Source organism: Pseudophryne corroboree, chromosome 2, assembly GCF_028390025.1.
Source record: "Pseudophryne corroboree isolate aPseCor3 chromosome 2, aPseCor3.hap2, whole genome shotgun sequence".
NCBI classification, from domain to species: domain Eukaryota; kingdom Metazoa; phylum Chordata; class Amphibia; order Anura; family Myobatrachidae; genus Pseudophryne; species Pseudophryne corroboree.
The window spans coordinates 673169377-673196689 of record NC_086445.1 but is presented as its reverse complement, the minus strand read 5'-3'; the positions used below and the strand labels follow the sequence as shown (position 1 = coordinate 673196689).

Genomic DNA, 27313 nt, shown 5'->3' with positions numbered 1-27313 from the left:
CTCTCTATATATATAGTCAGAAGACACAATACAGCTCACATTACACAGGAACTGGCAATTTACAATCATATCTCCTATATATTTGCCCTGTGACTGTGCCTGGCCCTCTGACGCTGGGTGGAGTCACAGTGGTGGGTGGAGTTAGCAGCTCCTCCCCTGTCCCAGCACACCACTAGCAGGACGGAGCTGCAGACACATAATCCGCCCACCAGCCACATACGCGCACGCAGGGGGGGTTACCGAGTACCTAGAAACCCCCTGGTCTCCGATCCATCGGCGCTACCGTCCGATTTTTTTTTTTTTAAATGAGGAGAAGCTTATGCAGCAGCTCCCTCCTCTTTACACTGTCCGAGTGACAGTGTGAACCTGGCTGCTGCCGCTGCTGGCTGCCTGTAGGGGGAGCTGCAGCGGAAGCGCGCAGTTCCTCTCAGGCAGTTCAAGGGGCCATGAGACAGAGCTACGTGAGGCAGTGTCTGCTGTTTTCGGCTCCCACTGTAGTGTAAGGTGAGGAGGGGGTTCTGTTCAATGTTAATGGATGTGTGTATTGCTATGTTAAATGTATAGTGTGTGTGTATTAATGTGTGTATTAATGTATGTATGCTAAGTACATGTATAGTGGGGGTAATTCCAAGTTGATCGCAGCAGGAAATTTTTTAGCAGTTGGGCAAAACCATGTGCACTGCAGGGGGAGGCAGATGTAACATGTGCAGAGAGAGTTAGATTTGGGTGGGTTATTTTGTGTCTGTGCAGGGTAAATACTGGCTGCTTAATTTTTACACTGCAATTTAGATTGCAGATTGAACACACCCCACCCAAATCTGATTCTCTCTGCACATGTTATATCTGCCCCACCTGCAGTACACATGGTTTTGCCCAACTGCTAAAAAATTTCCTGCTGCGATCAACTTGGAATTACCCCCAGTGTGTGTGTGTAACTATGTATGTTTGCTGTGTGCATATATAGTGTGTGTATGTATATATGCTGTATGCATGTGTACTGTGTGTGCATGTATACTGTGTGTATGTACAGTATGCTGTGTGCATGTATAGTGTGTAACTATGTATGCTGTGTGTGTATGTATATATGCTGTATGCATGTGTACTGTGTGTGTGTTGTGTGCATGTATACTGTGCGTGTGTGGCTGTGTGCATGTATACTATGTTTGTATGTTTGCATGTATACTGTTAGTATGTATACTGTGTGTGTATGATGTGTGCATGTAAACTGTGTGTGCACATGTATACTGTGTACAGTATGTGTGTATGTCTATGTACAGATGTTCTGTGTGTGTGTATATATATATGTATGTGTGTGTGTGTATGTACGTATGTATATGTGTGTGTATATATGTATATATATATATATATATACACATACATACATACATACAGCTTGTGCAGTGTGCTGGCTACTCAATTACGAGCACACACACACACACACATACACGCGCGCGCACGGAAACCCCCCCATGAAAATCCTGCGTTTGCCACTGAGCCAGAAGCGACCAGGGCATGGACACCCCACACTGCCAGGTAACCACAGACCCCTCCCGTGCCACCTACACCCCAATGCCACCCGCACCACACACCCCAAACCCACCTCCAGCAGCCACTGACAGCCCAGACACCCCCGACCCCGACGCCTGCATAACTCACCAGCACACACTGCCCAGCCTAACCCACCGCACCGAACCCACCCGCCGCACAAGCCAGCACCTCCCACAGCCATCCGCGCCACGGAAACGGTGGCCGGGCCCTGCCGCCCGCACCACGGCCGACCAGACAGCCGCAGCCCGCACCACCCCTCCCGCCCTCCACACACCCCCAACGCCAGCTCCCACACTGCAGCCGCGCCTGGGACCCACAGTCCCGCCAGACGCCGTCCGCACAACGGACGAAGAGATTGCAGTTACGGCGCAGCATCACCCGCGCCTGTAACTGCTGCCGCCGCCGCCATACACATCAGGATCGACGGGTGGCGCAGGAGAAGGCTTCATAGCCCCCCCCTGCGCCGGTACAGACACCCGCTGCCTCCTCCGCACACCGAACACAACGCTGCCTCCCACCATCCCCAGATTCCCGGAATGTACACCACAGGGCCTGGGCTGCCGGCTCCACAGGCCAGAGACGGGGGACAGCGCGCCTGCTAATGTGGCCGCTACACCAACTTCACAGGTGAGAGTGCACAGGCAGCTCCGCCTCTCTGCGTCCCCTCACAGCCGCCCGCGTCTCTGCGTCCCCTCCCTGCCGCCCCCCGCGTCTCTGCATCCCCTCCCTGCGTCTCTGCGTCCCCTCCCTGCCGCCCCGCGTCTCTGCGTCCCCTCCCTGCTGCCCCGCTTCTCTGCATTCCCTCCCTGCCTCCCCGCGTTTCTGCGTCCCCTCCTTGCCGCCCTGCGTCTCTGCGTCCCCTCCCTGCCGCCCCGCGTCTCTGCGTCCCCTCCCTGCCGCCCCGCGTCTCCTCCCTGCCGCCCCGCGTCTCTGCGTTCCCTCCCTGCCGCCCCGCGTCTCTGCGTTCCCTCCCTGCCGCCCCGCGTCTTTGTGTCCCTTCCGTACCGCCCCGCATCCCCTCCCTGCCACCCCGCGTGTCTGTGTCCCCTCCCTGCCACCCCGCGTCTCTGTGTCCCCTCCCTGCCACCCGCGTCTCTGCGTCCCCTCCCTGCCGCCCGCATCTCTGCGTCCTCTCCCTGCCGCCCGCGTCTCTGCGTCCCCTCCCTGCCACCCGCGTCTCTACGTCCCCTCCCTGCCACCCGCGTCTCTGCGTCCCCTCCCTGCCGCCCCACGTGTCTCTATCCCCTCCCTGCCGCCCCGCGTCTCTGCGTCCTCTCCCTGCCGCCCGCGTCTCTGCGTCCTCTCCCTGCCGCCTGCGTCTCTGCGTCCACTCCCTGCCACCCGCGTCTCTGCGTCCCCTCCCTGGCGCCCGCGTCTCTGCGTCCCCTCCCTGCCGCCCCATGTCTCTCTATCCCCTCCCTGCCGCCCGCATCTCTGCGTCCCCTTTCTGGTACCCCGCGTCTCTGCGTCCCCTCCCTGCCGCCCCGCGTCTCTGCGTCCCCTCCCTGCCGCCCCGCGTCTCTGCCTCCCCTCTCTGCCGCCCGCGTCTCTGCGTCCCCTCACCGCCGCCTGCGTCTCTGCGTCCCCTCCCTGCCGCCCACGTTTCTGCGTCCCCTCCCTGCCGCCCACCTCTCTGCGTCCCCTCCCTGCCACCCGCCTCTCTGCGTCCCCTCCCTGCCGCCCGCGTCTCTGCGTCCCCTCCCTGCCGCCCGCATCTCTGCATCCCCTCCCTGCCGCCCGCCTCTCTGCGTCCCCTCACCGCCGCCTGCGTCTCTGCGTCCCCTCCCTGCCGCCCGCGTCTCTGCGTCCCCTCCCTGCCTCCCTGCGTCTCTGTGTCCCCTCCCTGCCGCCCCGCCTCTCTGCGTCCCCTCCCTGCAGCCCCGCGTCTCTGCGTCCCTTCCCTGCCGCCCCGCGTCTCTGCGACCCCTCCCTGCCGCGCCGCTTCTCTGCATTCCCTCCCTGTCGCCCCGCGTCTCTGCGTCCCCTCCCTGCCGCCCCGCGTCTCTGCGTCCCCTCCCTGCCGCCCCGCGTCTCTGCGTTCTTTCCCTGCCGCCCCACCTCTCTGTATTCCCTCCCTGCCACCCTGCGTCTCTGTGTCCCCGCCCTGTGTCTGTGTCCCCGCCCCGCATCTCTGTGTCCCCTCCCCGTCTGTCTCCTCCCCGCCGCCCCGCGTCTTTGTGTCCCCTCCCCGACGTCCCGCGTCTCTGCAGGGGTTAAAGGGGCGCAGCCCCTTCCGACGGTGTGAAGAGCGCCCGCAAGGCGTGATGAAGCACCTAGTTTTGATATATTTATCACACAGATTCAAATATCTACAGTATGTAGTTTATGCAGCAATAAGGGTTGCATTTGATTTCCTAAATGAACAAATGTTTTTCATCCTTCCCTGCATATATCTTTACAGGAAATCAATTACAAATCTTCTTGACACTTGACATAGATACACTCAGAAGTCTCCCAACACCTTCCCTCAAAATCTAGGCTCATCTCCTGGGGTGAGTACACTGGCCAATATCAAAAGCTTTGTCATTCACCAGTCCTCTTATTAGGAAATGGCAATTAGCGTGCCAATTTTCTACAGTCACAGAAGATAGTGATTCATAAACCAGACATATACAGAGTAAGTGCATTTTTCCCTTTAAATACATTAAAAACATGCAATTCTACAACCATGTATAGAACACTAAATATAACGTTACAACACATTATTACCTATACATTTACCATATATAGGGGGATATTCCAAGCTGATCGCACTCTGACGATTTTCACAGCGCAGCAATCAGGTTACTACTGCGCATGCGTATGCACCGCAATATGCACGTGCGTCATACGGGTACAAACAGCATCGTTGCTGGGCAATGCTTCTAGCGACGAATCCATTTGCACGGGTGATCGCAAAGAGATTGACAGAAAGAGGGTATTTATGGGTTTCAACTGACCGTTTTCTGGGAGTGGTAGGAAAAACGCAGACATGTCCAGGCGTTTGCAGGGCGGGCGTCTGACGTAAATTCCAGAACCGGACAGGCTAAAGTGATCGCAAGGGCTGAGTAAATTCAGACCTACTCCGAAACTGCAAAAAACTTTTTCGTTCCGCTCGGCTGCACATGCGTTCGCACACTTGCAAAGCGAAAATACACTCCCCCGTGGGCGGCGATTATGCATTTGCACGGCTGCAGAAAGTAGCTAGCGAGCGATCAACTCGGAATGAGGGCCATGGTGCCTAGCACCGATTCATCCATTTGAAAAAACAAAGTGAACACGCCATGAGGTTATCATGTGGGACGGGTCTCTGGCCACATGCTATATAACAAAAGTTTTGACATTTTTTATTTTAGGGCTACTGACTTTCTCCATCATACTGTGGATGTAGTTGCCATTTAGTTTGGGTCTTGCTTCTTGGCAGAGCAACAAAGAAACATCATTAATATACAGGAATATATTTTCCCACCACCTGTAGTTCCACACAGAAAAAAAGAAAACGCAGATGCATAAATTTGTAGTACTAAACACTGCAGTTTAGAATAATTATAGTGAACGCTGCAATCTAACAAGGAACAAAATTGAGGTGCTTAGCATAATTTTTTTGCCAAAAATATGGGCCCACCAACCGCAACCAGGTGACTTCATCTGGTAGATCCCTAACACTAAGGTTCCAGGGCATGGGATCCCTCAAGTCAGCACAGACCAACATCCCCAAAGCATCACACTAGTGAAAGGTTAAAGTGTTAATACTGTAAGTAAGAAGCAGAAGGAAGGTGTTAAGAGTGTTGCATTGGTGAGAAGTAATAATTAGAATGTTAAAAGGTGTTACATAGGTAGAAAATCATTTTGTGCTAAAAATGTGCTAGATCAAGCATTACAATGCGATGTCCCAAAGCAGCCAGGCATAAGTATTAATTAACACCCTCATTACCTCACTCAGTACAATAAAAAAAATAATAGACTTAACTGACCCCTTCACCTTGACTAATGGGTTAAAGCATCCTTTAGCTTTATATCCTGCTCTTTTCATCCTTAATTTCTCTGTTCTCTCCCAGCTCACCTTTTTTTCCACTTGTTGTTCTGTTTCTCATACCCCTCCCCCTTGCAGATTTTTGTGGGACAGTCCCTTTTTTTCTCTGACGTCCTAGTGGATGCTGGGAACTCCGTAAGGACCATGGGGAATAGCGGCTCCGCAGGAGACTGGGCACAACTAAAGAAAGCTTTAGGACTACCTGGTGTGCACTGGCTCCTCCCTCTATGACCCTCCTCCAGACCTCAGTTAGAATCTTGTGCCCGGCTGAGCTGGATGCACACTAGGGGCTCTCCTGAGCTCCTAGAAAAAGAAAGTATATTTTAGGTTTTTTGTTTTCAGTGAGATCTGCTGGCAACAGACTCACTGCTACGAGGGACTAAGGGGAGAAGAAGCGAACCTACCTGATTGGAGCTAGTTTGGGCTTCTTAGGCTACTGGACACCATTAGCTCCAGAGAGATCGAACACAGGACCCGACCTTGATCGTTCGGTCCCGGAGCCGCGCCGCCGTCCCCCTTACAGAGCCAGAAGCATGAAGATGGTCCTGAAAATCGGCGGCAGAAGACTTCGGTCTTCAACAAGGTAGCGCACAGCACTGCAGCTGTGCGCCATTGCTCCTCATGCACACCTCACACTCCGGTCACTGATGGGTGCAGGGCGCTGGGGGGGGGCGCCCAGAGCAGCAATATTAACACCTTGTCTGGCAAAATAACACAATATATTGTCCTAGAGGCTATATATGTGTAAAATACCCCTGCCAGGATCCATAAAAAAGCGGGAGAAAGTCAGCCGAAAAAGGGGCGGGGCTATCTCCCTCAGCACACTGGCGCCATTTTCTCTTCACAGTGCAGCTGGAAGACAGCTCCCCAGGCTCTCCCCTGTAGTTTTCAGGCTGAAAGGGTTAAATATGTGTATTTTAGCAGCTATAAGGGAAAAATCACTGTGGGTAGTGTGAATCCCTGCATTATATAGCGCTCTGGTGTGTGCTGGCATACTCTCTCTCTGTCTCCCCAAAGGACTTTGTGGGGTCCTGTCCTCAGTCAGAGCATTCCCTGTGTGTGTGCGGTGTGTCGGTACGGCTGTGTCGACATGGTTGATGAGGAGGCTTATGTGGAGGCGGAGCAGATGCCGATAAATGTGATGTCGCCCCCTGTGGGGCCGACACCAGAGTGGATGGATAGGTGGAAGGTATTAACCGACAGTGTCAACTCCTTACATAAAAGGCTGAATGACGTAACAGCTGTGGGACTGCCGGCTTCTCAGCCCGCGCCTGCCCAGGCATCTCAAAGGCCATCAGGGGCTCAAAAACGCTCGCTACCTCAGATGGCAGACACAGATGTCGACACGGAGTCTAACTCCAGTGTCGACAAGGTTGAGACATATACACAATCCACTAGGAACATCCGTTGCATGATCTCGGCAATTAAAAATGTGTTATACATTTCTGACATTAACCCAGGTACCACAAAAAAGGGGTTTTATGTTTGGGGAGAAAAAGCAACCAGTGTTTTGTTCCCCCATCAGATGAGTGAATGAAGTGTGTGAAGAAGCGTGGGTTCCCCCGATAAGAAACTGGTAATTTCTGGGGGCGTGGCCACGGCGGCAGAGGACTAGGCAGCAGGATCGAGGAGCTCCCTGGATAATTAATCCTGTAACAATCCTGGGGCCCCGATCCTGCTCTCCTCTGGACTATTCTCCTGCCTGGCGGTGCTGGGGAGGCGGTGGTGCGTGTGTGCGAGCACTCCCGGCTCGCGTCGGCGGCCGCCCGGACTCCGGGCCTAGGCCGCAGCTCAGTCCCCGGCCTCGATTTTGAAGCTCCGCCGGGCACGCGATAGAGCGCCCGAGGCGGACACGGCGTCCAGCGGCACCGGAAAGGAGCGGCACCCCACTCCTGCACCCCCAGGGCCACATCCATAAGCCATCCTGATCCCCTGAAGGCTGGTGCAGTGAGGGAAGAGGGGGAAATCCTTGTGCTGGGCGGCCATTTTACCTGCAGCTCCCTGAGGTACTGAACACAGCAGGGTGCAGTGTGGGTGAAGACTGCACTGGGCTGGAGGATTGGATACTGTCCCAGCTGCCCTGCCTCCTACTGCTTATACTGCTGGAATATCACACACTGGACATATTTATTTATACCATTGGACCCCCCAGGTCCCCCTTCTCCCTTCATTATAACATCTGGCTATCCCAGTGCCTGGCGTGCTGCTGATACTGCATTTACCATCCACTGTTATACCTTTGACACTGAACAACGGGACTCTCATTACTGCTGGACCCCCACAAGATGGTGAGGGGCGGCCAGAGTGCGGCCGCGGCTAAATTGGAGAAGTTTGCCCGACAGCCTGCATCTTAGTCGACGCAGTCATCTCCTAAGCCCTCCCCCCCTGCCAGAATGGATCCATCGGCTGGGGCCGACTCGGGGGCGAATACGCAGCCGTCTGCTCCCTCCATCCAGCAGGACCTGGAGGCCATAGCGGCCAGCGAGCAACGCCTATCGGACAAGATGGAGAAGGTGCAGTGTGATTTATCACTGCTACGACAGGACGTCCAACGAGTACGGGAGAGGGTGGGCGAAACTGAGACAAGGGTCTCCAACCTGGAAGACCTCAGCGGCCCTCTGCAACAATCGGTGTCTGCAGTTACACAGCAAGTCACAACGATGCAAGCCAAACTCCTGGACATGGAGGGCAGACTCCGCAGAAACAACGTGAGGTTCGTAGGCCTCCCCGAAAAAGAAGAAGGGGCACACCCCGAGGATTTCCTGGAATCCTGGTTAAAAGAGGCATACGGTGCTGAATCCTTTACTTCTCAGTTTGCAGTGGAGCGGGCCCACCGCGTGCCCTTCCGGCCTTTACCACCAGGCGCCCCACCACGAACTTTTATAGCAAAATTCCTGCACTACAAGGACCGGGACTCCGTCCTGCGCCTGGGACGCGTGAAGGGTCCCCTGATCCGGAATGGAATCCGGGTGTCGGCATTTCCGGACTTTGCAGCGGACGTCCAAAAAGACCGAGCACAGTTTCTCCCCATAAAGCGACGCCTTCGTGACCTGAATATATCCTATTCAATGCTGTTTCCCTCCAGATTGCGTGTGGTGGCGGACGGGGAGACTAAATTCTTCAGCTCGCCCAGGGAAGCGGCTTCCTGGTTGGACAGATATGCTCCGGGGGCACGCCAGCTGGCTCCAGACTGACATCGGGTCGCCTTCCTCTATGAGCCTACAACTCGCAAGTATAAGTCCAGGGAGCTTCCTCTCGTTTAGTGGTACTGGACTTTGCTGAGAAGTGTTATAAACGTATAAACACATAAGGGTTTAAGTATTGGGGTTGTTTGATCTGTACGCCTAGTACAGTGTTGCCGTAGGCTTTGGGTTCTCCAGGGCTAGAGTTCGGTTAGGGATTTAGGTATGCCACAGTTCGGGGAGGTATACGGGGAGGGGGGATGCCGGGGGGCCGCTGTTGGCCCCCCAGTAGTTTTTCTGTTTTATGTTTTGAATTTACGAAGCCTATATACTAGTCATTCGGAGGGTGTGGTGGGGTCGCACTGTTTTCAGGGGTTTGGCTCGAGGTCAGGGGCCGGTGGACGGCGCGATTGTGCGAGCAAGGAGCCGGGGGGATGGGTGGTCGATAGGAGTGTTGCGCCCCAGCTGATGACTTGGCTGACATGCCTCCCTTAAAAATCTTGGCGTGGAATGTCTGGGGCATTAACAACAAAGTAAAGCGATCATTAGTGTTTAAGATGATCAAGAAATATTGCCCGGATATTATCTGTTTAAGCGAAACCCATTTGGAGGGAAATAGGCTGTTGTCGCTCCGCAGGCCTTGGGTGGGCTGGGCATATCATTCCTCGCACTCCTCATATTCCCGAGGGGTGTCGGTAATGATAAAGAGGACTGTACAGTTTGAGATGATCAGAGTAAATACAGATCCACATGGTAGATACGTGTTCATAGAATGTAAATTGTTCTCACGTAATTTTTTCCTGTTGTCCGTGTATGTTCCCCCCCCGTTTTCATATGATGTCCTGCAAAAGGCCGCCTTATTTGTTGCCTCCTCCCCACACACCCCTGTCATCTGCTTGGGGGACTTCAACGCTGTGTTGGATGCCTCCTTAGACAGATGGAGGGCTCCCCGGGATCAAGGGACGGGGGGCGGCTCAACCTCATCGGGATCTAAATTCGCAGATTTTCTAGACGGTATGCAGTGGGTAGACGTCTGGAGAATTCGGAATCCTAGTCTTAGGCAATACTCCTGTTATTCGGGTACACATGGCTCTTTTTCTAGAATCGACCTGGCCCTGGTCTCGCCTGGGCTTTTGCCTGGCGTGACAGATGTCCGTTACGAGGCACGGGGGGTGTCTGATCACTCGCCCCTGGTGCTCTCAATAGATGGGGAATGTCAGAGGGGACAGTCATATTGGCGGCTACACCCTTCTTGGCTGGCCCAGCTGGGCGAATGCCCGGAGTTGGTGTCCACATGGGAGGGATTTTTTGCAGATAATGTGGGATCGGCCCCGGCCCCGGTTGTTTGGGACGCGTTCAAGGCGTATTTGCGAGGTACAATGATCGGCAAAATTGCAGCCTGCAAGGTGGCTAGAAGGGCGATGGAAAGACAGCTTGAGACTGAGTGTAGGGATCTGGAGATGCGTTACCTGACTGAGGGTACTCCTGAGCTGAAGGCCCACTGGCTTGCGGCTCAGGAGGCCTGGCTGGCTCACCTTTCAGATATAAATGCACGTTCCCTTTTGTTTAGGGCCACTAACATATATATGCAGGCGGACAGACCAGGTAGCCTGATGGCCCACTTAGTGCACTACGATCGACCTGGGACCACGATAGCGCAAATGCTTGACTCAGGCGGCTCCATGGTGGATGCCACCCCTGACATCGCACAGATGTTCCTCGGCTACTTCAGAGAGGTATACGATAGTAGACTGACATGCTCCACGGAGGAACTAGACCTGTACCTGACAAACATTCCCCTTTCTAAACTCTCCCCTGAGGCCAGGGACGCACTGGACGCACCTCTGACCCTGGAAGAGGTGGTGTCGGCGGTAGAGGTGTCTCCTAGCGGTAAATCCCCGGGTAGTGACGGTATTCCCACGGAACTATATAAACAGTACATTGAGTTCTTTGGTCCCCGGCTGCTTGACACGTACGTTAAAATGACTGCCACTAACAGCCTTCCTCCCTCAATGTCCGAGGCGATCCTTATAATGCTTCCAAAGCCTGGTAAGGACCCCAGGTTGTTGGACTCCTACAGGCCGATCTCCCTCATCCCCACTGACGCCAAGATCCTGGCGAAAATTCTTGCGGTCCGACTCAACCTAGTAATTGAATCTATAATTCATCCGGATCAAACCGGCTTCATGCCTGGGAAATCCACATCCATTAACTTGCGCAGGCTATACACCATTTTGCAGGCCCCTCGCGACTCCCCCTCGGACGCGGCTGTAGTCTCACTGGATGCAGCCAAGGCATTCGACAGCGTTGAATGGCCTTACCTGTGGGGAGTCATGAGGAACATGGGCTTCGGCCCAAACTTTATTCAATGGATCAAATTACTATACCAGAATCCACGCGCCAGGGTCTTGGTGAACGGCTACATTTCCTCCTCCTTCCCTTTGACACGGGGCACCAGACAGGGATGCCCCCTCTCTCCTGCCCTGTTTGCCATAGCCATAGAGCCCCTCGCTTGCCTGATCAGATCGCACCCGGACATTGGGGGAATAGGTACCGGCTCCTGCACTGACAAGATAGCCCTTTATGCGGATGACTTGTTGTTATTCCTTCAAGACTACGCAGTAGAGATGCCCACTGTGCTGCGGGTCATTGAGACATTCGGTGGGTATTCGGGTCTCCGCATAAACTGGACTAAATCATTCATTATGCCCATTATAGGCTCCCTCCCTCAGGTTCCGAAAATATCCCTGCCGTTGTGCTGGACAGTCCAGTTTAAGTACCTCGGAATTCTAATTACAAACGACCCATCAGACTTTGTGCCCTTAAACCTCGATCCTCTAGTACAGACAGTAGCGCGCAAATCGAGAGCTTGGGGTAAGCTACCACTGACAATGACGGGCAGGGTCGGCCTTATTAAAATGGTAGTCTTGCCTAAACTATTGTATGTTCTACTACAGTCCCCTGTATTCCTTTTTCCAGCCTTCTTCAGGAAATTAAATAGCGTCCTGTCCTCCTTTATATGGGCCAATAAAAGAGCTAGAATAAAATTAACCACCCTCACCAGACAAAAAAGGGACGGCGGTCTGGCCTTGCCCCACTTCCAACTATATTATTATGCTGCTCAGCTATCACATATCAGTATGTGGCTTCGGGAGGGGGGGGGGGGGCTGGGCTGGGCCGGGCGTTCCTTCAATGCTATTACCCGGACCTTTCCCCGGCACAGGTCCTGGTGGGGGAAAACCCTTCTAGATTTTTACCTCCTATTGTCTTTCAGGCGATGAGAATATGGCTAGCATTGAAGGGCCTACTCGGGTATAAAGGCATGGACCCTGATACTCCCCTATGGCACTCCACAATGCTTAATGAACTGAGGTCCCTAGAGGGCGGGGAGGTATGGGCTCCGTATTCGATAGACTCGCTGTCCCAATTATATAGTGACGGTTCATTGAAATCATTTCACCAATTAAAGGAGGAGTTTGGACTCCCGAACTCTTACTTCTACAGATTTTTACAGCTCAGGCACGCCTTGCAGGCGCAATTTGGAGATTCCCCCCCGGCGCTCCTCCCCTTTCCCATCAAAACATTTCTACATTCACTGGGTCGAGTCAAGGTGATTTCCTTCACCTACTCATACCTTCTTCAAACAATACATGCAGACCCGCTCTCGAATCTTCGGGAGAACTGGGAGTGTGACTTGGGTCCCATAGACGGGGAAGACTGGGAGGGCGCTTTGGGCAATCCGAGCCAGGTCACCAAATCGCTGCGGTTTCAGCAGATACAGCTTTTCATCCTGCATAGATCATACATGACACCGAGCAGGCTGGCCAGATTCAGGTCTGATAGTGTTGATGTTTGTCCCAAGTGCGGGGCTGCCGGAGGCACATTCTGGCACCTCATATGGGAATGCCCGTTGCTGCAGGTGTTCTGGGCTGGGGTCAGGTCGATTCTGGAACATACGGGAACACAGAGGGGAATGCTGACTCCGAGATTTTGCATTCTGGGGGTGGGTGACTCGGATTCTGGGTCCCGATGGGAAAGCATGTATGCCCGCAGCGTATGCGCACTTGCAAAAGTGTGTATCGCGCGGACATGGATGGCCCCCAGCCCTCCCACAATACCTGCTCTTAAAAGTTTGGTCAATGATACCCTATTAAAAGAACGATATGTATATATGAAATATAATGCCCTTACCAGATACGAGAAGATTTGGTCTCCTTGGATCACTTCCACATACTCCTACCTTGCCCTTCAAATGTAGCGGGCACTGGCCATTGATGCGGAAGCGCTGTTTGGGCCCCGGGGCGTTGGGCCGAACCTTTTGCCTCTCCTAACGCAGTTGCTTAATCATTTAGCTGTCGCACCACACCATGTACACATTAGTTTGACTAGGCTTGAGTTTGTTTTAGAGGGTTAGTTCGGGGGTAGTGGGGTTGTGGGCTATATACGGCTCACTAGACGGGGTAATTACACATAAGGTGGGGGGAGAAAACATAGAAAATGTTAAGTATGTGAACCATGACTTGGCTACAGACTACAAACAATATGCATACTGCGGGAAGACCGCACGGAAATGGTAACATGGGGAATATCATTCGTACATGTATACTATCATAAAGTTAATATGAATGACTGAATACTGTGATTATCCACTATGACCAGTAACGTATTCTGAAATGTCTGTATCTCTAATTTTGTGGTGAATAAAAAATTACTCTATTTAAAAAGAAACTGGTAATTTCTAAAAAGTTACTGATGGCGTACCCTTTCCCGCCAGAGGATAGGTCACGTTGGGAGATATCCCCTAGGGTGGATAAGGCGCTCACACGTTTGTCAAAAAGATGGCACTGCCGTCTTAGGATACGGCCACTTTAAAGGAGCCTGCTGTTAAAAAAGCAGGAGGCTATCCTGAAGTCTGTATATACACACTCAGGTACTATACTGAGACCTGCAATTGCCTTCAGCATGGATAGTGCTGCTGCAGCGCGGTCTATTACCCTGTCAGGACAGGGATACTATTTGCTAACCATAGAGCATATTAAAGACGTCGTCTTATATATGAGGGATGCACAGAGGGATATTTTCCAGCTGGCATCCAGAATTAATGCAATGTCCATTCTGCCAGGAGGGTATTAGGGACCCGGCAGTGGACAGGCGATGCTAACTTTAGAAGGCACATGAAGATTCTGCCTTATAAGGGTGAGGAATTGTTTGGGAATGGTCTCTGGGACCTCGTATCCACAGCAACAGCTGGGAAGGAAAATATTTACCCCAAGTTTCCTCACAGCCTAAGAAAGCACCGTATTAAAAGGTACAGTCCTTTCGGCTTCAGAAAAGCAAGCGGGTCAAAGGCGCTTCCTTTCTGCACAGAGACAAGGGAAGAGGGAAAAAGCTGCACCAGACAGCCAGTTCCCAGGATCAAATCTTCCCCCGCTTCCTCTGAGTCCGCTGCATGACGCTGGGGCTCCACAGGTGGAGCCAGGTGCGGTGGGGGCACGTCTCGGGAACTTCAGCGACCAGTGGGCTCGCTCACAAGGGATGCCTGGGTTCTGCAAATAGTATGACAGGGATACAAGCTGGAGTTCGAGGCGACTCCCCCTCGCCGTTACCTCAAATCAGCCTTGCCTGCTGCCCTCGAGGAGAGGTAGTACTGGCGGCTATTCACAAGCTGTACTTCCAGCAGGTGATAATCAAGATACCCCTCCTTCAACAAGGACGGGGTTACTATTCCACAATGTTTGTGGTACCGAAACCAGACGGTTCGGTGAGACCCATTCTAAAATTGAAATCCTTGAACACTTATATACGAAGGTTCAAGTTCAAAATGGAATCGCTCAGGGCGGTTATTGCAAGCCTGGACGAAGGGGATTACATGGTATCACTGGACATCAAGGATGCTTACCTGCATGTCCCCATTTACCTTCCTCACCAGGAGTACCTCAAAATTGTGGTACAGGACTGTCATTACCAATTCCAGACGTTGCCGTTGGTCTGTCCCCGGCACCGAGGGTATTTACCAAGGTAATGGCCGAAATTATGATACTCCTTCGAAAAAAGGGAGTTATAATTATCCCGTACTTGGACGATCTCCTTATAAAGGCGAGGTCCAGGGAACAGTTGTTCGTCGGAGTAGCCCTATCTCGGGAAGTGCTACAACAGCACGGCTGGATTCTGAATAGTCCAAAGTCGCAGCTGGTTCCTACGACGCGTCTACTGTTCCTGAGTATGGTTCTGGACACAGAACAGGAAAAAGGGTTTCTCCCGGAGGAGAAGGTCATGGAGTTGTCATCTCTAGTCAGAGACCTCCTACTACAAATACAGGTGTCGGTGCATCAATGCACGCGAGTCCTGGGAATTATGATAGCTTCTTACGAAGAAATTCCATTCGGTAGGTTCCATGCAAGGATCTTCCAGTGGGATCGGTTGGACAAGTGGTCCGGGTCGCATCTTCAGATGCATCGGCTGATAACCCTGTCTCCAAGGGCCAGGGTGTCGCAGTTGTGGTGGCTGCAGAGTGCTCATCTTCTAGAGGGCCGCAGATTCGGAATACAGGATTGGGTCCTGGTGACCACAGATGCCAGCCTTCGAGGCTGGGGGGCAGTCACACAGGGAAGAAACTTCCAAGGATTATGGTCAAGTCAGGAGACTTCCCTACACATAAATATTCTGGGACTAAGGGCCATTCACAATGCCCTAAGTCAGGCTAGACCCCTGCTTCAACACCAGCCGGTACTGATCCAGTCAGACAACATCACGGCGGTCGCCCATGTAAACCAGCAGGGCGGCACAAGAAGCAGGGTGGTGATGGCAAAAGCCACAAGGATTTTCCGATGGGCGGAAAATCATGTGTTAGCACTGTCAGCAGTGTTCATTCCCGGAGTGGACAACTGGGAAGCAGACTGTCTCAGCAGGCACGACCTCCACCCGGGAGAGTGGGGACTTCATCCAGAAGTCTTCAAAATGATTGTACACCATTGGGAAAGGCCACAGGTGGACATGATGGCGTCCCGCCTCAACAAAAAGCTAAAAAGATATTGCGCCAGGTCAGGCGATAGCTGTGGACGCTCTGGTAACACCGTGGGTGTACCAGTCGGTGTATGGGTTCCTTCCTTTGCCTCTCATACCCAAGGTATTGAGAATACTAAGAAGGAGAGGAGTAAGAACTATACTCGTGGTTCCGGATTGGCCAAGAAGAGCTTGGTACCCAGAACTTCAAGAAATGATCTCAGAGGACCCATGGCCTCTGTCGCTCAGACAGGACCTGCTGCAGCAGGGGCCCTGCCTGTTCCAAGACTTACCACGGCTGTGTTTGACGGCATGGCGGTTGAACACCGGATCCTAAAGGAAAAAGGCATTCCAGAGGAAGTAATTCCTACGCTGATTAAGGCTAGGAAAGATGTGATCGCAAATATTATCACCGCATATGGCAAAAATATGTTGCTTGGTGTGAGGCCAGGAAGGCCCAAACGGAGGAATTTCAACTGGGTCGATTTCTGCACTTCCTACAGTCAGGAGTGACTACGGGCCTAAAATTGGGTTACGTTAAGGTCCAGATTTCGGCTCTGTACATTTTCTTCCAAAAAGAACTGGCTTCACTGCCTGAAGTTCAGACTTTTGTTAAGGGAGTGCTGCATATTCAGCCCCTGTGTGTGCCTCTAGTGGCACCGTGGGATCTCAACGTGGTGTTGGAGTTCCTGAAGTCGCATTGGGTTGAGCCACTTAAATCCGTAGAGCTAAAATACCTCACGTGGAAAGTGGTCATGCGGTTGGCCTTGGCGTCGGCCAGGCGTGTATCAGAATTGGCGGTTTTGTCATGCAAAAGCCCTTATCTGATTTTCATATGGATAGGGCGGAATTGATGACTCAATCCCAATTCCTTCCTAAGGTGGTATCAGCTTTTCATGTGAATCAACCTATTGTGGTGCCTGCGGCTACGTGGGACTTGGAGGACTCCAAGTTACTGGACGTAGTCAGGGCCCTGAAAATATATGTTTCCAGCACGGCTGGAGTCAGGAAAACTGACTCGCTATTTATCCTGTATGCACCCAACAAGCTGGGTGCTCCTGCTTCTAAGCAGACTATTGCTCGCTGGATCTGTAGCACGATTCAACTTGCACATTCTGCGGCTGGACTGCCGCACCCTAAATCTGTAAAAGCCCATTCCACGAGGAAAGTGGGCTCTTCTTGGGCGGCTGCCCGAGGGGTCTCGGCTTTACAACTTTGCCGAGCTGCTACTTGGTCGGGTTCAAACATTAATGCAAAAGTCTACAAGTTTGATACCCTGGCTGAGGAGGACCTTGAGTTTGCTCATTCGGTGCTGCAGAGTCATCCGCACTCTCCTGCCCGTTTGGGAGCTTTGGTATAATCCCCATGGTCCTTACGGAGTTCCCAGCATCCACTAGGACGTCAGAGAAAACAAGATTTTACTCACTGGTAAATCTATTTCTCGTAGTCCGTAGTGGATGCTGGGCGCCCATCCCAAGTGCGGATTGTCTGCAATACTTGTATATAGTTATTGCTTAACTAAAGGGTTATTGTTGAGCCATCTGTTGAGAGGCTCAGTTATATTTCATACTGTTAACTGGGTATAGTATCACGAGTTATACTGTGTGATTGGTGTGGCTGGTATGAGTCTTACCCGGGATTCAAAATCCTTCCTTATTGTGTCAGCTCTTCCGGGCACAGTATCCTAACTGAGGTCTGGAAGAGGGTCATAGAGGGAGGAGCCAGTGCACACCAGGTAGTCCTAAAGCTTTCTTTAGTTGTGCCCAGTCTCCTGCGGAGCCGCTATTCCCCATGGTCCTTACGGAGTTCCCAGCATCCACTACGGACTACGAGAATTAGATTTACCGGTGAGTAAAATCTTATTTTGGGACTGTCCCACCCGCGGGCCGCAGTAGCCCGCGGTTGGGGGGGGGGGTGCTGCAGTTGGGAGGCTCCTGTCACTGCTGCAGCGTCTACTCACAGATGACAGAGGGAGAGGGGGCATGCCAGCAGCTCATAGAGCGCTGGGCATGCCCTCTCAGTGATGGTATAAGAAGGCGTGGCTCGCAATAGTGTCTCTGTCGCTAGGTCATGCTCCTTTCATAAGGCCATGCCCCCTTTTCGGGGGCCAAGGTCCCTCTTTAGGATTTTAAAAAGTTGGGAGGTATGCACTAGCAGTATTATGAATGAGGAGTCCCAGCTGCCTGCACACTTGCCCAAATACTCTCACAGCCTTCCCCACTTATCCATCCTGCCCATCCTCTTCTTCATCCCACTCCTTTTCTTGTCTGGGTCCCCTACCATTACCCCTTGGCCTTCCCTATTCCTCACCTGCCTGACCCTACATACAGCCATTAGAAAATGCATGGAACTGGATCCATCCCTGGCTGCGTTACGCTCTTTGCGGCACTGAGTAAAGTATTTATTTATATTGTTTTTGGCAGTAGGCATTACCATGCCTGCCCTCATCCCATGGAACCACTGCTCCCACTGAACCATTACCGAGGCCGAGCACCTCTCAACGGCCCTGTACATAGGAGGTCATTCCGAGTTGTTCGCTCGCAAGGCGATTTTAGCAGAGTTGCTCACGCTAAGCCGCCGCCTACTGGGAGTGAATCTTAGCATCTTAAAATTGCGAACGAAGTAATCGCAATATTGCGATTACACACCTCGTAGCAGTTTCTGAGTAGCTTCAAACTTACTCGGCATCTGCGATCAGTTCAGTGCTTGTCGTTCCTGGTTTGACGTCACAAACACACCCAGCGTTCGCCCAGACACTCCTCCGTTTCTCCGGCCACTCCTGCGTTTTTCCCGGAAACGGTAGCGTTTTTTCCCACACGCCCATAAAAACGGCCTGTTTCCGCCCAGAAACACCCATTTCCTGTCAATCACACTACGATCGCCTGAGCGAAGAAAAAGCCGTGAGTAAAAATCCTAACTTCATAGCAAATTTACTTGGCGCAGTCGCAGTGCGGACATTGCGCATGCGCACTAAGCGGAAAATCGCTGCGATGCGATTAAATTTACCGAGCGAACAACTCGGAATGAGGGCCATAGGTTTGATTAGTACACACACAGGTAAATAAGGCATAGACATAATTCTCAGAAAGTTCTCAAGCATGTCTGTGTACAGTGAGACACACAATATCATTAGTAGAGCAGCAGCAATGAACTAGCAATGTTATCCAAGGGTGTGTTCGGGAAATGAACACTCACACGTAGGAGGATCACAGTTACTGTGGCTCAGATAGCTCTGTGCTCCTGAGTGTGATTGTTTGTATACATACTGACAGCAACAACTGTCAGTGGGGATCAATGTTTCTATTATTGTGTCTAGTTGTTTTGTTTCCCCTGAGGACAAATGGAATGTTACATGTGATGAAAATGCCTAATATACATAAGCCATAACAGTGTTGCTATTGTACATCCTGCCTGACTCCAAATACGTATTATGTGTCTCTTAGAGATGAGCGCCTGAAATTTTTCGGGTTTTGTGTTTTGGTTTTGGGTTCGGTTCCGCGGCCGTGTTTTGGGTTCGAACGCGTTTTGGCAAAACCTCACCGAATTTTTTTTGTCGGATTCGGGTGTGTTTTGGATTCGGGTGTTTTTTTCCAAAAACACTAAAAAACAGCTTAAATCATAGAATTTGGGGGTCATTTTGATCCCAAAGTATTATTAACCTCAAAAACCATAATTTACACTCATTTTCAGTCTATTCTGAATACCTCACACCTCACAATATTATTTTTAGTCCTAAAATTTGCACCGAGGTCGCTGTGTGAGTAAGATAAGCGACCCTAGTGGCCGACACAAACACCGGGCCCATCTAGGAGTGGCACTGCAGTGTCACGCAGGATGTCCCTTCCAAAAAACCCTCCCCAAACAGCACATGACGCAAAAAAAAAAAGAGGCGCAATGAGGTAGCTGTGTGAGTAAGATTAGCGACCCTAGTGGCCGACACAAACACCGGGCCCATCTAGGAGTGGCACTGCAGTGTCACGCAGGATGGCCCTTCCAAAAAACCCTCCCCAAACAGCACATGACGCAAAGAAAAAAAGAGGCGCAATGAGGTAGCTGTGTGAGTAAGATTAGCGACCCTAGTGGCCGACACAAACACCGGGCCCATCTAGGAGTGGCACTGCAGTGTCACGCAGGATGGCCCTTCCAAAAAACCCTCCCCAAACAGCACATGACGCAAAGAAAAAAAGAGGCGCAATGAGGTAGCTGACTGTGTGAGTAAGATTAGCGACCCTAGTGGCCGACACAAACACCGGGCCCATCTTGGAGTGGCACTGCAGTGTCACGCAGGATGTCCCTTCCAAAAAACCCTCCCCAAACAGCACATGACGCAAAGAAAAAAAGAGGCGCAATGAGGTAGCTGTGTGAGTAAGATTAGCGACCCTAGTGGCCGACACAAACACCGGGCCCATCTAGGAGTGGCACTGCAGTGTCACGCAGGATGGCCCTTCCAAAAAACCCTCCCCAAACAGCACATGACGCAAAGAAAAAAAGAGGCGCAATGAGGTAGCTGTGTGAGTAAGATTAGCGACCCTAGTGGCCGACACAAACACCGGGCACATCTAGGAGTGGCACTGCAGTGTCACGCAGGATGTCCCTTCCAAAAAACCCTCCCCAAACAGCACATGACGCAAAGAAAAAAAGAGGCGCAATGAGGTAGCTGACTGTGTGAGTAAGATTAGCGACCCTAGTGGCCGACACAAACACCGGGCCCATTTAGGAGTGGCACTGCAGTGTCACGCAGGATGTCCCTTCCAAAAAACCCTCCCCAAACAGCACATGACGCAAAGAAAAAAAGAGGCGCAATGAGGTAGCTGACTGTGTGAGTAAGATTAGCGACCCTAGTGGCCGACACAAACACCGGGCCCATCTAGGAGTGGCACTGCAGTGTCACGCAGGATGTCCCTTCCAAAAAACCCTCCCCAAACAGCACATGACGCAAAGAAAAAAAGAGGCGCAATGAGGTAGCTGACTGTGTGAGTAAGATTAGCGACCCTAGTGGCCGACACAAACACCGGGCCCATCTAGGAGTGGCACTGCAGTGTCACGCAGGATGTCCCTTCCAAAAAACCCTCCCCAATCAGCACATGATGCAAAGAAAAAGAAAAGAAAAAAGAGGTGCAAGATGGAATTGTCCTTGGGCCCTCCCACCCACCCTTATGTTGTATAAACAAAACAGGACATGCACACTTTAACCAACCCATCATTTCAGTGACAGGGTCTGCCACACGACTGTGACTGATATGACGGGTTGGTTTGGACCCCCCCCAAAAAAGAAGCAATTAATCTCTCCTTGCACAAACTGGCTCTACAGAGGCAAGATGTCCACCTCATCTTCACCCTCCGATATATCACCGTGTACATCCCCCTCCTCACAGATTATCAATTCGTCCCCACTGGAATCCACCATCTCAGCTCCCTGTGTACTTTGTGGAGGCAATTGCTGCTGGTCAATGTCTCCGCGGAGGAATTGATTATAATTCATTTTAATGAACATCATCTTCTCCACATTTTCTGGATGTAACCTCGTACGCCGATTGCTGACAAGGTGAGCGGCGGCACTAAACACTCTTTCGGAGTACACACTTGTGGGAGGGCAACTTAGGTAGAATAAAGCCAGTTTGTGCAAGGGCCTCCAAATTGCCTCTTTTTCCTGCCAGTATAAGTACGGACTGTGTGACGTGCCTACTTGGATGCGGTCACTCATATAATCCTCCACCATTCTATCAATGTTGAGAGAATCATATGCAGTGACAGTAGACGACATGTCCGTAATCGTTGTCAGGTCCTTCAGTCCGGACCAGATGTCAGCATCAGCAGTCGCTCCAGACTGCCCTGCATCACCGCCAGCGGGTGGGCTCGGAATTCTGAGCCTTTTCCTCGCACCCCCAGTTGCGGGAGAATGTGAAGGAGGAGATGTTGACAGGTCGCGTTCCGCTTGACTTGACAATTTTGTCACCAGCAGGTCTTTCAACCCCAGCAGACCTGTGTCTGCCGGAAAGAGAGATCCAAGGTAGGCTTTAAATCTAGGATCGAGCACGGTGGCCAAAATGTAGTGCTCTGATTTCAACAGATTGACCACCCGTGAATCCTTGTTAAGCGAATTAAGGGCTCCATCCACAAGTCCCACATGCCTAGCGGAATCGCTCCCTTTTAGCTCCTTCTTCAATGCCTCCAGCTTCTTCTGCAAAAGCCTGATGAGGGGAATGACCTGACTCAGGCTGGCAGTGTCTGAACTGACTTCACGTGTGGCAAGTTCAAAGGGCATCAGAACCTTGCACAACGTTGAAATCATTCTCCACTGCACTTGAGACAGGTGCATTCCATCTCCTATATCGTGCTCAATTGTATAGGCTTGAATGGCCTTTTGCTGCTCCTCCAACCTCTGAAGCATATAGAGGGTTGAATTCCACCTCGTTACCACTTCTTGCTTCAGATGATGGCAGGGCAGGTTCAGTAGTTTTTGGTGGTGCTCCAGTCTTCTGTACGTGGTGCCTGTACGCCGAAAGTGTCCCGCAATTTTTCTGGCCACCGACAGCATCTCTTGCACGCCCCTGTCGTTTTTTAAAAAATTCTGCACCACCAAATTCAAGGTATGTGCAAAACATGGGACGTGCTGGAATTTGCCCATATTTAATGCACACACAATATTGCTGGCGTTGTCCGATGCCACAAATCCACAGGAGAGTCCAATTGGGGTAAGCCATTCCGCGATGATCTTCCTCAGTTGCCGTAAGAGGTTTTCAGCTGTGTGCGTATTCTGGAAAGCGGTGATACAAAGCGTAGCCTGCCTAGGAAAGAGTTGGCGTTTGCGAGATGCTGCTACTGGTGCCGCCGCTGCTGTTCTTGCGGCGGGAGTCCATACATCTACCCAGTGGGCTGTCACAGTCATATAGTCCTGACCCTGCCCTGCTCCACTTGTCCACATGTCCGTGGTTAAGTGGACATTGGGTACAACTGCATTTTTTAGGACACTGGTGAGTCTTTTTCTGACGTCCGTGTACATTCTCGGTATCGCCTGCCTAGAGAAGTGGAACCTAGATGGTATTTGGTAACGGGGGCACACTGCCTCAATAAATTGTCTAGTTCCCTGTGAACTAACGGCGGATACCGGACGCACGTCTAACACCAACATAGTTGTCAAGGACTCAGTTATCCGCTTTGCAGTAGGATGACTGCTGTGATATTTCATCTTCCTCGCAAAGGACTGTTGAACAGTCAATTGCTTACTGGAAGTAGTACAAGTGGGCTTACGACTTCCCCTCTGGGATGACCATCGACTCCCAGCGGCAACAACAGCAGCGCCAGCAGCAGTAGGCGTTACACGCAAGGATGCATCGGAGGAATCCCAGGCAGGAGAGGACTCGTCAGAATTGCCAGTGACATGGCCTGCAGGACTATTGGCATTCCTGGGGAAGGAGGAAATTGACACTGAGGGAGTTGGTGGGGTGGTTTGCGTGAGCTTGGTTACAAGAGGAAGGGATTTACTGGTCAGTGGACTGCTTCCGCTGTCGCCCAAAGTTTTTGAACTTGTCACTGACTTATTATGAATGCGCTGCAGGTGACGTATAAGGGAGGATGTTCCGAGGTGGTTAACGTCCTTACCCCTACTTATTACAGCTTGACAAAGGGAACACACGGCTTGACACCTGTTGTCCGCATTTCTGGTGAAATACCTCCACACCGAAGAGCTGATTTTTTTGGTATTTTCACCTGGCATGTCAACGGCCATATTCCTCCCACGGACAACAGGTGTCTCCCCGGGTGCCTGACTTAAACAAACCACCTCACCATCAGAATCCTCCTGGTCAATTTCCTCCCCAGCGCCAGCAACACCCATATCCTCCTCATCCTGGTGTACTTCAACACTGACATCTTCAATCTGACTATCAGGAACTGGACTGCGGGTGCTCCTTCCAGCACTTGCAGGGGGCGTGCAAATGGTGGAAGGCGCATGCTCTTCACGTCCAGTGTTGGGAAGGTCAGGCATCGCAACCGACACAATTGGACTCTCCTTGTGGATTTGGGATTTCAAAGAACGCACAGTTCTTTGCGGTGCTTTTGCCAGCTTGAGTCTTTTCAGTTTTCTAGCGAGAGGCTGAGTGCTTCCATCCTCATGTGAAGCTGAACCACTAGCCATGAACATAGGCCAGGGCCTCAGCCGTTCCTTGCCACTCCGTGTGGTAAATGGCATATTGGCAAGTTTACGCTTCTCCTCCGACAATTTTATTTTAGGTTTTGGAGTCCTTTTTTTACTGATATTTGGTGTTTTGGTTTTGACATGCTCTGTACTATGCCATTGGGCATCGGCCTTGGCAGACGACGTTGCTGGCATTTCATCGTCTCGGCCATGACTAGTGGCAGCAGCTTCAGCACGAGGTGGAAGTGGATCTTGATCTTTCCCTAATTTTGGAACCTCAACATTTTTGTTCTCCATATTTTAATAGGCACAACTAAAAGGCACCTCAGGTAAACAATGGAGATGGATGGATTGGATACTAGTATACAATTATGGACGGGCTGCCGAGTGCCGACACAGAGGTAGCCACAGCCGTGAACTACCGCACTGTACTGTGTCTGCTGCTAATATATAGACTGGTTGATAAAGAGATAGTATACTCGTAACTAGTATGTATGTATAAAGAAAGAAAAAAAACCACGGTTAGGTGGTATATACAATTATGGACGGGCTGCCGAGTGCCGACACAGAGGTAGCCACAGCCGTGAACTACCGCACTGTACTGTGTCTGCTGCTAATATATAGACTGGTTGATAAAGAGATAGTATACTCGTAACTAGTATGTATGTATAAAGAAAGAAAAAAAAACCACGGTTAGGTGGTATATACAATTATGGACGGGCTGCCGAGTGCCGACACAGAGGTAGCCACAGCCGTGAACTACCGCACTGTACTGTGTCTGCTGCTAATATATAGACTGGTTGATAAAGAGATAGTATACTCGTAACTAGTATGTATGTATAAAGAAAGAAAAAAAAACCACGGTTAGGTGGTATATACAATTATGGACGGGCTGCCGAGTGCCGACACAGAGGTAGCCACAGCCGTGAACTACCGCACTGTACTGTGTCTGCTGCTAATATATAGACTGGTTGATAAAGAGATAGTATACTCGTAACTAGTATGTATGTATAAAGAAAGAAAAAAAAACCACGGTTAGGTGGTATATACAATTATGGACGGGCTGCCGAGTGCCGACACAGAGGTAGCCACAGCCGTGAACTACCGCACTGTACTGTGTCTGCTGCTAATATATAGACTGGTTGATAAAGAGATAGTATACTCGTAACTAGTATGTATGTATAAAGAAAGAAAAAAAAACCACGGTTAGGTGGTATATACAATTATGGACGGGCTGCCGAGTGCCGACACAGAGGTAGCCACAGCCGTGAACTACCGCACTGTACTGTGTCTGCTGCTAATATATAGACTGGTTGATAAAGAGATAGTATACTCGTAACTAGTATGTATGTATAAAGAAAGAAAAAAAAAACACGGTTAGGTGGTATATACAATTATGGACGGGCTGCCGAGTGCCGACACAGAGGTAGCCACAGCCGTGAACTACCGCACTGTACTGTGTCTGCTGCTAATATGTAGACTGGTTGATAAAGAGATAGTATACTCGTAACTAGTATGTATGTATAAAGAAAGAAAAAAAAAACCACGGTTAGGTGGTATATACAATTATGGACGGGCTGCCGAGTGCCGACACAGAGGTAGCCACAGCCGTGAACTACCGCACTGTACTGTGTCTGCTGCTAATATATAGACTGGTTGATAAAGAGATAGTATACTCGTAACTAGTATGTATGTATAAAGAAAGAAAAAAAAACCACGGTTAGGTCACTGGTATATACAATTATGGACGGGCTGCCGAGTGCCGACACAGAGGTAGCCACAGCCGTGAACTACCGCACTGTACTGTGTCTGCTGCTAATATAGACTGGTTGATAAAGAGATAGTATACTACTAATATTATATACTGGTGGTCAGGTCACTGGTCACTAGTCACACTGGCAGTGGCACTCCTGCAGCAAAAGTGTGCACTGTTTAATTTTAATATAATATTATGTACTCCTGGCTCCTGCTATAACCTATAACTGGCACTGCAGTAGTGCTCCGCAGTCTCCCCCACAATTATAAGCTGTGTGAGCTGAGCAGTCAGACAGATATATAATATATATAGATGATGCAGCACACTGGCCTGAGCCTGAGCAGTGCACACAGATATGGTATGTGACTGAGTCACTGTGTGCTGTGTATCGCTTTTTTCAGGCAGAGAACGGATTATAAATAAAAGTGGTGGTCACTGGTCACTATCAGCAAAACTCTGCACTGTACACTACTGAGTACTCCTAATGCTCCCCAAAATTAGTAAATCAAGTGTCTCTCTAATCTATTCTAATTCTAAACGGAGAGGACGCCAGCCACGTCCTCTCCCTATCAATCTCAATGCACGTGTGAAAATGGCGGCGACGCGCGGCTCCTTATATAGAATCCGAGTCTCGCGATAGAATCCGAGCCTCGCGAGAATCCGACAGCGTCATGATGACGTTCGGGCGCGCTCGGGTTAACCGAGCAAGGCGGGAAGATCCGAGTCGCTCGGACCCGTGAAAAAAAACATGAAGTTCTGGCGGGTTCGGATTCAGAGAAACCGAACCCGCTCATCTCTAGTGTCTCTGCCACCCATGTTTTTGTTAAGCAAGAATATAAAGAATCCAAAGTTGAATTTTATATTTCCCATTATAATTAGTCACAAATTCAGGATTTGGACTGGTTACTCATATCAAGCTTACTGGGTGTTTTTTTTTTTTTTTATTCCAGAAATTGTATTCATATTTTTGGGGATGAAGATACAAAAAGAAAATGGGTAGGGTAGGGACAGCGGACATACTATACATTAATAAAGAGCATCATTTTCTGTAGGTCTTGGAGTGCCAAGAGTCTGCCGATGGAAGACATTAAATTACAGTAAAATCCAAGCTTGTTGCATTTTCTTTTTTTATGCAAATTGTGTATTATCTTCAAGTATTAATAACACGAAAAATAGAACATACAAGAAGCAGAAAGGATAGACAGGAAAAAAGAAAGAAGGTGAGAAGAAAGAGAAGAGAGGAAAAAAGGAGAAAGAAAAAAAAGAATCGCCTTCACCATCGCCGCTCTAGGATGTCGTAGGGGAGGGGAGTCGCAACAAGGCTGAGTATTCCTGCGTTTCTTTGAATTCCAGCCAATCCAACCAGACGGCTGTGAATCGAGATGCAGACTGGTCGGAAGAAGACGTCAAGTCTTCCATTGCCATATAGTAATCAATTCTTTGGAACCATTTAGCAATGGGAGGCTGTATCTGAGATCTCCAAAAGCACGGAATGGTTGCCCTAGCACTAGCAGCATTCATTAAATGTCTTAGTAGAGAATTTTTAAATTGGGACAGAGGAAGGTCAATCAAGTTAAGTAACCAAAACTCAGGTGTCTCTGGTATAGGGAGTCCCGTGATATGCCTGGTTAGAGTATGAACCTGCTGCCAGAATGAAGCCAGACCCGGGCATCGCC

At 50.7% G+C, this 27313-nt stretch overlaps 1 protein-coding gene and 1 long non-coding RNA gene across 2 annotated transcripts in view; one reads left to right on the top strand and one right to left on the bottom strand.

Annotated features, from left to right (window-relative positions):
• The window catches only part of TMCC2 (transmembrane and coiled-coil domain family 2), a 607696-nt gene that overhangs the window by 503057 nt on the left and 77326 nt on the right, over nucleotides 1–27313 (bottom strand). The window lies entirely within an intron of this gene.
• LOC135051073 (uncharacterized) lies at nucleotides 401–26745 on the top strand. The gene is made up of 3 exons (XR_010242021.1): nucleotides 401–504; nucleotides 3950–4040; nucleotides 26588–26745. It is a non-coding gene; the product is annotated as an uncharacterized LOC135051073 (long non-coding RNA).